Raw genomic sequence first — 10,074 nt, 5'->3', positions numbered from 1 at the left:
CCCCCTCGCCACTTGACACGGCGCATGCGTACAGCTGTTGGAGCTCGGTTTCGCCTGCGCGCAACGCGGCCGGCAGCAGCAGCTGCTCCGCACTACGTGATCTACCACGTGACCAGCCACGGAGCTCAAGGGGTCCCACGCTGAAGGCTCGAAGAGCTAGCAGAGTGTAGCTATCACTACAAAATTCTTGTACGCAAGCTACTGACCTAATCATGAACAAACGTCGCTCACAAGGTAGCAAATTATGGTTTATGTTCTTTGAGGTATAATTAAAGATTGGTAAAGCTTTGTAGTGGGCTAGTTGGTTGTACATACTGAAACTAGGGAGCACTATAATCAAGACAAGGGGACAACACCACTGCTGCGCTCGTGTCTTGTGGTGTTCTTATGTGGTGTTGTCACCTTGTCTTGATTATAGCGCTCCCTAGTTTCAGTATAAACATTGGTAATTGCCTGCACTTTCTCTAAATTAGAACAAACTCCTTTCTGCTGCGAGTACAGTTTCTGCAGTTGTATAACGTTGGCTCTGATGTATTACAGTAACTCGTCAGACAGATCCCAAGTGAGCGTTTTTCATCGCAATGATCATTGTTTTACAGGGAAAACTCAGCGCTACCCTGTAGTTTTCATTTTCTTTTTAATTTACAATAAGATATGTTCGGAACATCGCATGGCACAGTGGAGGAACATACAGTAAGCACACGAAAAACAGCTGATGGTCTGTTATACCCCTGTCACACGGGCACGTGTAAGGCCTTGGGAATTAAGGTCCTTTGCCCCAAAGGCGCCTGACACGCATCTACACGGCAAAGCGTCGAGACCTTTGCGAAAAAGATCTGTAGCCGCAGAGGCGGCCGTCAGCGGCCTTAAAGTTGCTTAAAGGAGCAACCCAGATGGCGGCGCCAGCTAGCGAGCTCAAAGAATAAAAAATTGACGCAATATTTAGTTTTGAAAACGTAAAAAATATCTAATTTATCTTATTTAATGGTCAATTTTGCGTTACAGTGCACTTAACCGTAGAGGAGGATGACTTAAGACATCTACACTGCTAAGAAAGGACTTGAAAGCATTTTAGCAGCTTCGTCGACACACACGTGTTTGCTCTTCTCGTATTGCTGTTTTTTCTTCGTTTGCTCTTCATGGCAATTACACCATTCGTTCTAACGTCTTGCGGTTCGTCGCTCGTGATTACGGCAGCACGCTAACCAGGCACAACCTAATTTCTTTGAAATACGCACAAGGACATAAGCAACAAAGCACACTTCTCACACACAACGAGGAGCCGAACGGAAAAGTGTGCCTACTGTGGTCGGACCGGGAACAATGAAAAAAAAAGAAACTTTTGTTTCAAAATATCTGTTTTTCACCGTCAGAACACTCGTTTATTATTGTGATAGCTACTTTTTCAAGCATACATGAAAGCACTCATCCTCTTAGCCGAAGTGCTAGTCTGCTTTAATTTCATAATGTTACTAGCGCCGCTTCACACACAGCGGTGACTTTTGGCATTCACGGAGGCCGCGTTCTAGCTCCTTTGGATTTGCCGTGTAGCAGCGCCACTGCTCGTTTTCGGGTTTCCTCCTTTAGTACATTAAGACAACTTTACGGAAAAGGCCGCGAAGAAGTCCCGTGTGACAGGGGTATTAAACTGATGGGGCCATCTTTGTTAGCTTGCCACTTAGTTAAATCTAGCAAACTGCTGAGCAATTTTCTCATTTTGGGCAGCTACGTTATTCAGACCAAGCTACAGATGTGCTCCCAATACATCCTATGACAAAGGTAAGTCTTTGTAGGCTAGAAGTGTATTATTGGTATATGAGGAGGTTTCTTTCCTCATCTCACGCCTGGAAATGCATACGTCTCATTCCAAGGCTTGCACACATTGACTACTTTTCAGTTGTCTGCCAGGTTTCTCTCAAATACTTTGGTATAAGAAATTAAAATTTGTCTAAATACCTGTCAGCATGAGTGCAGATTATAGTAGACAATTGTAACAACCTGTGCGAGACGCGTCAAGCTACGTTGTAACAGAGTACCCCGATCGGTGATACTCATGCTATTTCAGATGACAGTATAACTATTGCAGAGTACATCTGAATTAATTGTGTCCCTAGTACGGGATTCTATAACCAGTGCTTAGTTCTTGTGTTTCACCCCATAATGGACTTAATAACTATGCTGCTTGTGTACTCAGTTCATGGTATATACTAAGAATCCGAAAACAAATTCCCCGAATGCAGCTTGCATCCCATTGGTTGTGGTGAACAATTCTTTGAAGGAAACTGAAGCTTGTTTTTAGTTCAGTTTAAAAGTGTTATTACTTTTGTGCGTTCCTAAGAGGCTTGCTTATTGAGCTACTTACAGTACATATAATTCAACTTGAAATTTGATCCAAGGTATTTCATGTGCTCCTCACTTTAACCATCTGTGTATTCACTCCCTCTGATGCATTCAACGTTTAGCAGTTTCAAAGCACAAATTTTTTCTGCACATCTCTTTCTGACATCTGCTGAAGATGAACTGGGAGCTTCCCCATGTATCTCTCCTGTCTGGCTTTTCTCTGTTTGATGCTCCTCTTGTAACTACACATGTTTCTGGTTCGATAGTGGGAAGCATTCTGGGTTGCTTCTTTCACTTCCAGTGATACTATACGATCGCCCTGCAGGCATCAGCATATAACCATGGGACTGTAACATTAACCCAAGTTGAGAGAGTAGACTGTATTCATGTCATATTATCAACGTCCCGCTTTTCTCACTCACTGTTATATACAATGATAAAGCAAACCCATGCTTATAGTCATCTTTTTCTTGAGGTGGAGCCTTGATCATCAGGGGGCTCGTTTATTTCGCGTGCGTAAGGGGGATGTGCATAGACTGACAAACCAGGGGCTCCTGGAGCCCAGGTTGATGCAGATTGGCCCTTTTACTGCCCGTTTACTTGAGCCAGTCTGAACTGTCCAGGTAGGGTTGTTATGATGCTCTTTTATGTACCTGAAATTAGAGAAAAGGGTAAAAGAATAAATTAAGCGCTTCAGAAGGAATGCTCCTAGCCTACGTCAAGCCACTCTCTTGCAGTGTGTAAGGAGAATAATATGGCGGCTTTGATATGGCTTCATGTAAGCATGGCAACTTGTATAATTACTGACAAACCTTTTGTCTTCACTTTTCCGACCCTAACTACATCCACAGCACAATAAAGGTCTCTCCCGCTCACCTTGAACACACTCTGTGCTTTGCCAGTAAGATTGAGCCATCCCATCCCAAAAAACTTCCTAATACTCATTTGCTAACCCCACTCGTTGCCATCCACTGCTATGCTTGGCTTGTTGCATGGTATGAACGTTTTATAGTTAGACACAATAACATAGAGAGACCTCTGGAAAAATTACTTCTGTTTGCAATATTCTTCAGTGCTGTCATCTGTAAGTTTTTTAAAGTTTACAGAAGAAGCTATTACTTTTCACTCCCTTATGAAGCGTCATCAGACCATCAAATACCAAACAAATGACGTACTGGTCCTCTGTGCTGTAGGGACACATATATTTGGTACGTGTCAACTTTGAAATTTTCGAAAACCAATTAAACGCCAATACGAAGAAACAATGCCTTTGAATATCGCACACATGTTTAGTATAAAAAATTTCTGAAAAAGATCAATGGGTGAATGCCTTTAATATTTTCAAAACAAAAGTATGGATTTTGGAACCCATTTAAAAAAAGTTATACTGGCACAGGACTATGCAAAAAAACGACATGCACAGAAGTGTCTAATTCTTGATTAGGCAGCCTAACAGTATACAACCTGAGATGTGGTCATACAAAATGAGTGACACATTGAAATCCATGAACTGACACATAAGTGGCTACTAATTAATAGAGTGACGGGTAGTAAGACCTACATAACTTGTATGTTAAGAGACCAGAAGAAATGCCTGAACTATCAGAAGGTCAACAGATAAACAAAGCGGACGTAAATGAGAAGAACGCATGTTGACATCAAAACAATGACACTGCGTATGAAAAAAAAAGATATGACCTGTGACAACCGCATGGGTACTGAAATTCTCTTTGGCGTCCTGGATGTCTAAGGGACATCTAAGAGAGTTTCAGTGCCCATTGACAAGTCAATTATGTACAGTTGGCATTGTGATGGGCTAGCAGTGAAGCTCAGAAACCAAAACAACATGTCTAGTCTATTTTTTTACCCTGCAGCAAGGATCCTTCAATCATTGGCACCATGCCTTCAGCTATGGGCATGTCAGAGATGCGCAGACTATAGTGCACCACTCAATAGGCAGGATTTTGCGTTATCATTTGCACAGCCAATCCTACCTCAACTCACCTTATCCATACCCTCTGCCTTCCTTCGGGAACTCAATGCGAGAGTCAACAAATGGGCTTTCCCGCATACCTTAGTTTACCCAGAGATGGCGGACCTCACGACAGAATTGTTGTAAAAGGTACCAGGATGAGTGCCATGGTGTTGGCATTAAGCATGCCTGTCATCATTGCCTTGATCAATCAATAGAAAGCCTTTCAGGCCCTGTCAGCAGTTCCACGATTCACTGCAACAATAGAGCTCTGAACTGCACAGAACTACACTAGACAAAGCAATTTAAGCCACTGCACATCCAGCCAAGCAACGAACTGTGATACAGGAGTGCAGTTCGTCACATTGCTGTGATGTTAGCAAACAACAATGCACATCTACTCCAAAACTGTGCCTGCACTCATGTCTCGTCTACTTGTTGACTTCAAACCAATGGTCAAACCTGTCCCAGAACGTGCTGTTGCACACATCCTGACGAAACTACAGTGCCAGGATTGTGCACTATTGACCCGCAGTATATTTCACATGCAACTGCCATTGTGGTTCAAAGCTGACAGCAAGATTCCTCTCCTGCGGTTCTGCTGCGTAAGGATGTGGTGGTATGTGTGAGAGCACTCACTAAACATCACCCACGGTAATGAAGCATTTCAAGGTTGTGTGTATGCTGAAAAAAGTCACTCGTGCATTGTGCAGAGTGAGAAGCGATTCCTTTTGTATCCATGTAATTTTAAAACAACAAATGGGATCCCCATAAGTGAGAACCATGGCTTTAGTGACGCTGCGCTTACCAGCCCTTTCTCTTATGAAATCGTGAGCCAGCAGAACTCGAAAGTACCTTATTTCCTTTTTATGCAGTCAAACAGAGTGCACTGTGTGTACAGAGTTGACTTTTTAACTAGTTTAGTTTATTTGAGGGGGTTTAACATCCTGAAGCGACCCTGAATATGAGGTGTGCTGTAGTGAAAGGCTCCGGAAACGTTGACCACCTGTGGTTCTTCAACGTGCACTGACATCGCAGAGTACAGGGGCCTCAAGAATTTCGCTCCCACTGGAATTCAACCCCCACGGCTAGGTTCGAACCAGTGTCTAACGGGTCAATAGCTGAGCACCATAAGCACTGAGCCGCCGCGGCAGCGGCTTTGTAACTGCGGTGTGCTTTGTAATCGTTCTTTGAGTACACAAGGTAAACATTTTTTTAGTAGACCGGTGAACATGTATATGCCGAAAGTTCAGAAATTTGAAAGCAGTGAAATATTCTTCAACATAAAAGGTTGAGTTCAACCCCAAATGAGAATCATCCTTTTACTGGCAGAAATATTTTTCTCAATGCCAACTTTCAAGCTGACCTGCAATGTAGGATACTAGGCAGATTCACAACCTGTCAAGCATTTGACACTGACTCTAAAATCGCATTTCTCATCACTCGCGGTGGTTTCCTTATAACAATGGACAGAAATCATTTGTTTTTATTGCAGCATTACAATGTCTTTGATGGGGTTAAATTTCAAAACTGGTGTCCACAGAAGACTGACCTTTCTGAACGCATAAAACGGATAAAGGTTACACCCTCTTGAACCTACGCTAGCCGGCACAGGGTTTCGCTAAATAAACTTTCTGAGTTACTGCACACGGTGTCCTGCATGTAGGACGTGAGGCATATTTTGGTTAAGTGTGCTCGAGCTTCAAAGAATGTGAGTGCAAAGCATGGGGAAGACTGTACAATGCGCAAAAGGGAAGAACAGGGGCTATTCATTTTAAATTCACCTAAAAGGTTGCTCATCGATCTTTATTAGAACGAATGCATGCAACGGCAGGTGAATGCAAAGTGGTTGGGAAAATGAGAAGCTTGAACTTTTCTCCAAAGCGACCAACAAAATAAGTTGTGGTGCTATTGGTAATGCAATGCTATCAGACAAAATTATGTGTTGTGGGGAATAGCACTGAGTGCTGAAGAGAGTCATGATAGCAATTCTTTGCTAGATTCTAGATACAATGATGTCTATGAATGCTCAGAGTAGAATAGGAAAAAAGGCAACAGCATCTTTTTTGAAGAAGCAGGCCGACCAATGAACGGCACCGCTTTTGAACTTTAGTGAAAAATATATCAAACGAGTTTTACAAACAGCCAGAATGCAGTCAACATTTTGCAATAGAAACTGCAACAAAATACTAACGTGCACTAAGCAATTTCACACAACTGACCTAAATAACAAGCTTTATATTACACTAAAAGATTACAATGTTTTTCGAAGGCACTAATCACAGTATTTTTTTGTTTCAGCAGCCACGACCCTTGCGGCTTGTTATCATGAACACCTATTGTAAATAAAGAAGGCTTTTTCAAGTAACACCAACACAACAAAGAAGCCAGCACAATGTGAAATGGTTACAAACAGCTGATATTCTAACAGATGAAATAGATTAAAGATGGTGAGGAAACAATGCTCCACAAATATTGTACCATTTATTAGAGCAGAGACAGTGCTCTCAGAAATGGTGACGCAGATGTTAGCAAATTCTTTTCTCGGCTCTCGTTCCAAAGAACAGAGAAGTCTTCAAGCCAGCAAACTAATGCAACACACATCATTTTGAGGCTGGACACGTAATTGTACTCTCTCATTCCTGTCACTAACACTGCTGGAATAAGCACACAAAGATTTTCATAGCAGCAGGTTTTCTTTGGTTGTCATACAAACAGTTATTTGTTCAGTGATATTGTATTAACAAGTAAACTTATAATTAGGCTCACAAAAACTATCCCGCTCAGGTTTCAAGACTAAACAAAATGTTGTGCGACCTTTCATTCCCTCAAATCTCTTCATTGAGGCAGGGTGACAACTAGTGGCAGTAAATAATGTTGGGCACAATGTTTTTGAAAGTCACTCTCCAACAAGAAGTAATGCCATCCACATATGACCATGATTTTATTTCCATTGATGCAAGTTTACGACCATAGCTGGCTTACTCTGTGTTCAGGAGACTTGGAGCAACAGCGTGGGTGTTGTGCATGGGCACAAAATATGTCATTTTTGGACAAGTTTGTCACAATAAACAAAATTTGCTGATGTAATTAATGATGAAGGTTAGTTACCAGCACCTTTCATGGGGTATTCAGCTAGAATCCTGTTAGCTTGTACACAAATTGGTAGTTAGCAAAACACTCATACGAGGGGCATCACAGACTACTGCTATTTTTAATGAATAGCCTCCTTGTGGTGTTTCAAAGTTTGCCTCTGAGTGAATGTCTTTTGGCACAAGTCACATTGTTATGGGATCTAATGTGACTCACAAGTTGTGAGTGTTTTGTAAAGGCCATCGGGCAGAGCTGGCACTGAAATGGCTTTTCACCCGTGTGGGTATGGATGTGTTCCACCAGGTTCTGCTTCAAGCAAAGGTGCTACCACAGTGGTCGCAACGGTAGGGACGTTCACCAGTATGAGTCCGCTGGTGTCTCTTCAGAGTGGCCATTTGTGTAAAGCTGCATCCACACTCGTCACATCGATAAGGACACTCGCCCGTGTGAGTGCGCTGGTGTGCCTTCAGATTGAACTTTTTTGAAAACCTGCTACCACGGTCGTTACATTGATATGGGCGGTCGCCGGTACAGACTCGGAGATGCACCACTAGCTGGGACCTTCGTTTCAATCTCTTGCTGCAGTCGGTGCATTCGTGCAGCTTATTTTCTCTCGGTTGACCCCTATGGTTACCCATGCCGGAAGTAGATTCCATGCAGTAGCTCACAGGGTGCCTTTCACTGGTTGAATCTTTCACAGGAGGTGTGCCACAGTCGCTCTGTGTGATGACACTGAACCTGTGTTGTAGATGCAGAGCACTTTATATAAAATGCAAGAACTAACATTCCACAGTTAACTTGTAGTAAGGAATAAAAGATGAATGCACTGGCCACACTCATCAAAAGCTGCGGGTGTTTATCAATAGTTTTATTCAACAGATCAGCTTTAAGGAGAACTCAAGCCTGAAACAAGCCCTCTCTACAGTCAATTCTGTACGAAGGCAAAAAAAACTTGGGATGCACGAAATGTTACCACTGTTAAAAAAAATAGGGCAGTCTGTGTGGATATCCAAAGTTGCTGCATTTGAACCTTGCACTTACATTACCAGTATCATGAGGGGCATTGTGAGAACTTCACGCAGGTGGGCTTAAAGGGGCCCCGAAACACATAATCATTGCATCGTATTGCATGCTGGTTGCACAGAATGAGTTATAGCGATGCTATTAGCATCAGTCGAACCTCGTATACTCCAGTTTTTAATATTTTAGTTAGCTCGCAAAAACAAATTCATGGCACTGATGGTGTCACCATACAATAGCGGTTTTTAGCAGTGGGTATGACACCACTGGGCGGGAGCTTGATAAATGGACAAACAGTAAATATACTGCAAATTATGTTAATAAATAGACATGTTTTGTCAAGTTTTTGCATTTTATATTACATCAACAAATCCAACTTGTTTGCCTTAGTTCAAAGCGGTGTAAAGCAAGTAAAACAAAAATACACCACCAGAGGCTCTGGTTATTTTTTTGCTTCGAAGAACTTTGCGCCTACCTGGAGACATCCTATGGCCTATTGCAAAGCACTTATGGCTACCCTCTATGTATCTGAGAACAGCTTAGCGGAATCTATCTGATCGAGCCACTGCACTACAAGCGTTCATTTCCGACCCAAGGAAGAATGCAAAGAAAAAAGCCATTCATTTTACATTTAGAAGTGCACGTTGTCGGCTTGTGGAGGATTACCAATATGCCCGTTGCCAATATGTCCAACGTGATGTTCCACCTCCGCCGTGCAATTAATAGAGTCAGTAGAACCACATCTAAACTGTACACGACTGTCTCTTGAGTGCCGTTAGAGCATAGCATATTTACTGGACAACACCCACATATTGAAATTTGGGACGAGAAATTGGGGGAGGGGCGAAGCAACCAACCGCCATGACCCAGTTTCTCAGTGCGCTTTTCAATGTTGGTGAATCCCTGAATGCACTGCTGAGAAAAAGTTTAGGGTGACCACCTTTTCTAACACCCTGGATGACATAGAAGCAACACACTGATTACGTGAGCTCATTGGACAGACGAGAGTGAGAGCTGATGACAGTGATGAATTGGTATGATGCAAAGGCAGCCTTGGTCAAAAGCACCGTTGCACAAGGCACTTTTGCCAATGCAAGAGGGTGGGGGTCTAAGACCCAATTCCAGGCATTCCATCCAGCAGAAGCCAGGCAAAAGTTTTCGTACTGCACCCATGGTGGTTACCCAGTGGCACAGGGAATGCAACCCTGCATTTCCTACGTGCGAGATGCACGCTCAATGACTAGGCCAACATTGCAGGGAGAGTGAACGTGGCGAGAAATAGTGAATAAAGAGGCGACTTGTCATCAGTTGCATTATCCTGAGCCGAAATCACAGCAGCACTATATTCATTTTTACGGACATTTTCTGATGCAAGGGAACCAGTCAGGCAAAACTAATAAGCGAACACTGCAGGTCAGTAAATCTGGTAAAACAGGCGCTGCATTGAGCAACAGTGTACAGCATCAACAGAGCACAGAGCTTAACAAAACCACAGACCGATTTTTTAAATGGCATCGCGTTATAATAAAACAATTTCCAGACCAAAGACAAATCAAAGCCCATATCACCATCATGAAACAAAATCCATACATGATGAAGTCCAGATGTGCAGATCGACGTTCAGTATTGTGAGAAAACTAAGAAAAAAA

Source organism: Amblyomma americanum, chromosome 4, assembly GCF_052857255.1.
Source record: "Amblyomma americanum isolate KBUSLIRL-KWMA chromosome 4, ASM5285725v1, whole genome shotgun sequence".
NCBI classification, from domain to species: Eukaryota; Metazoa; Arthropoda; class Arachnida; order Ixodida; family Ixodidae; genus Amblyomma; species Amblyomma americanum.
This window is presented reverse-complemented; position numbering follows the sequence as displayed.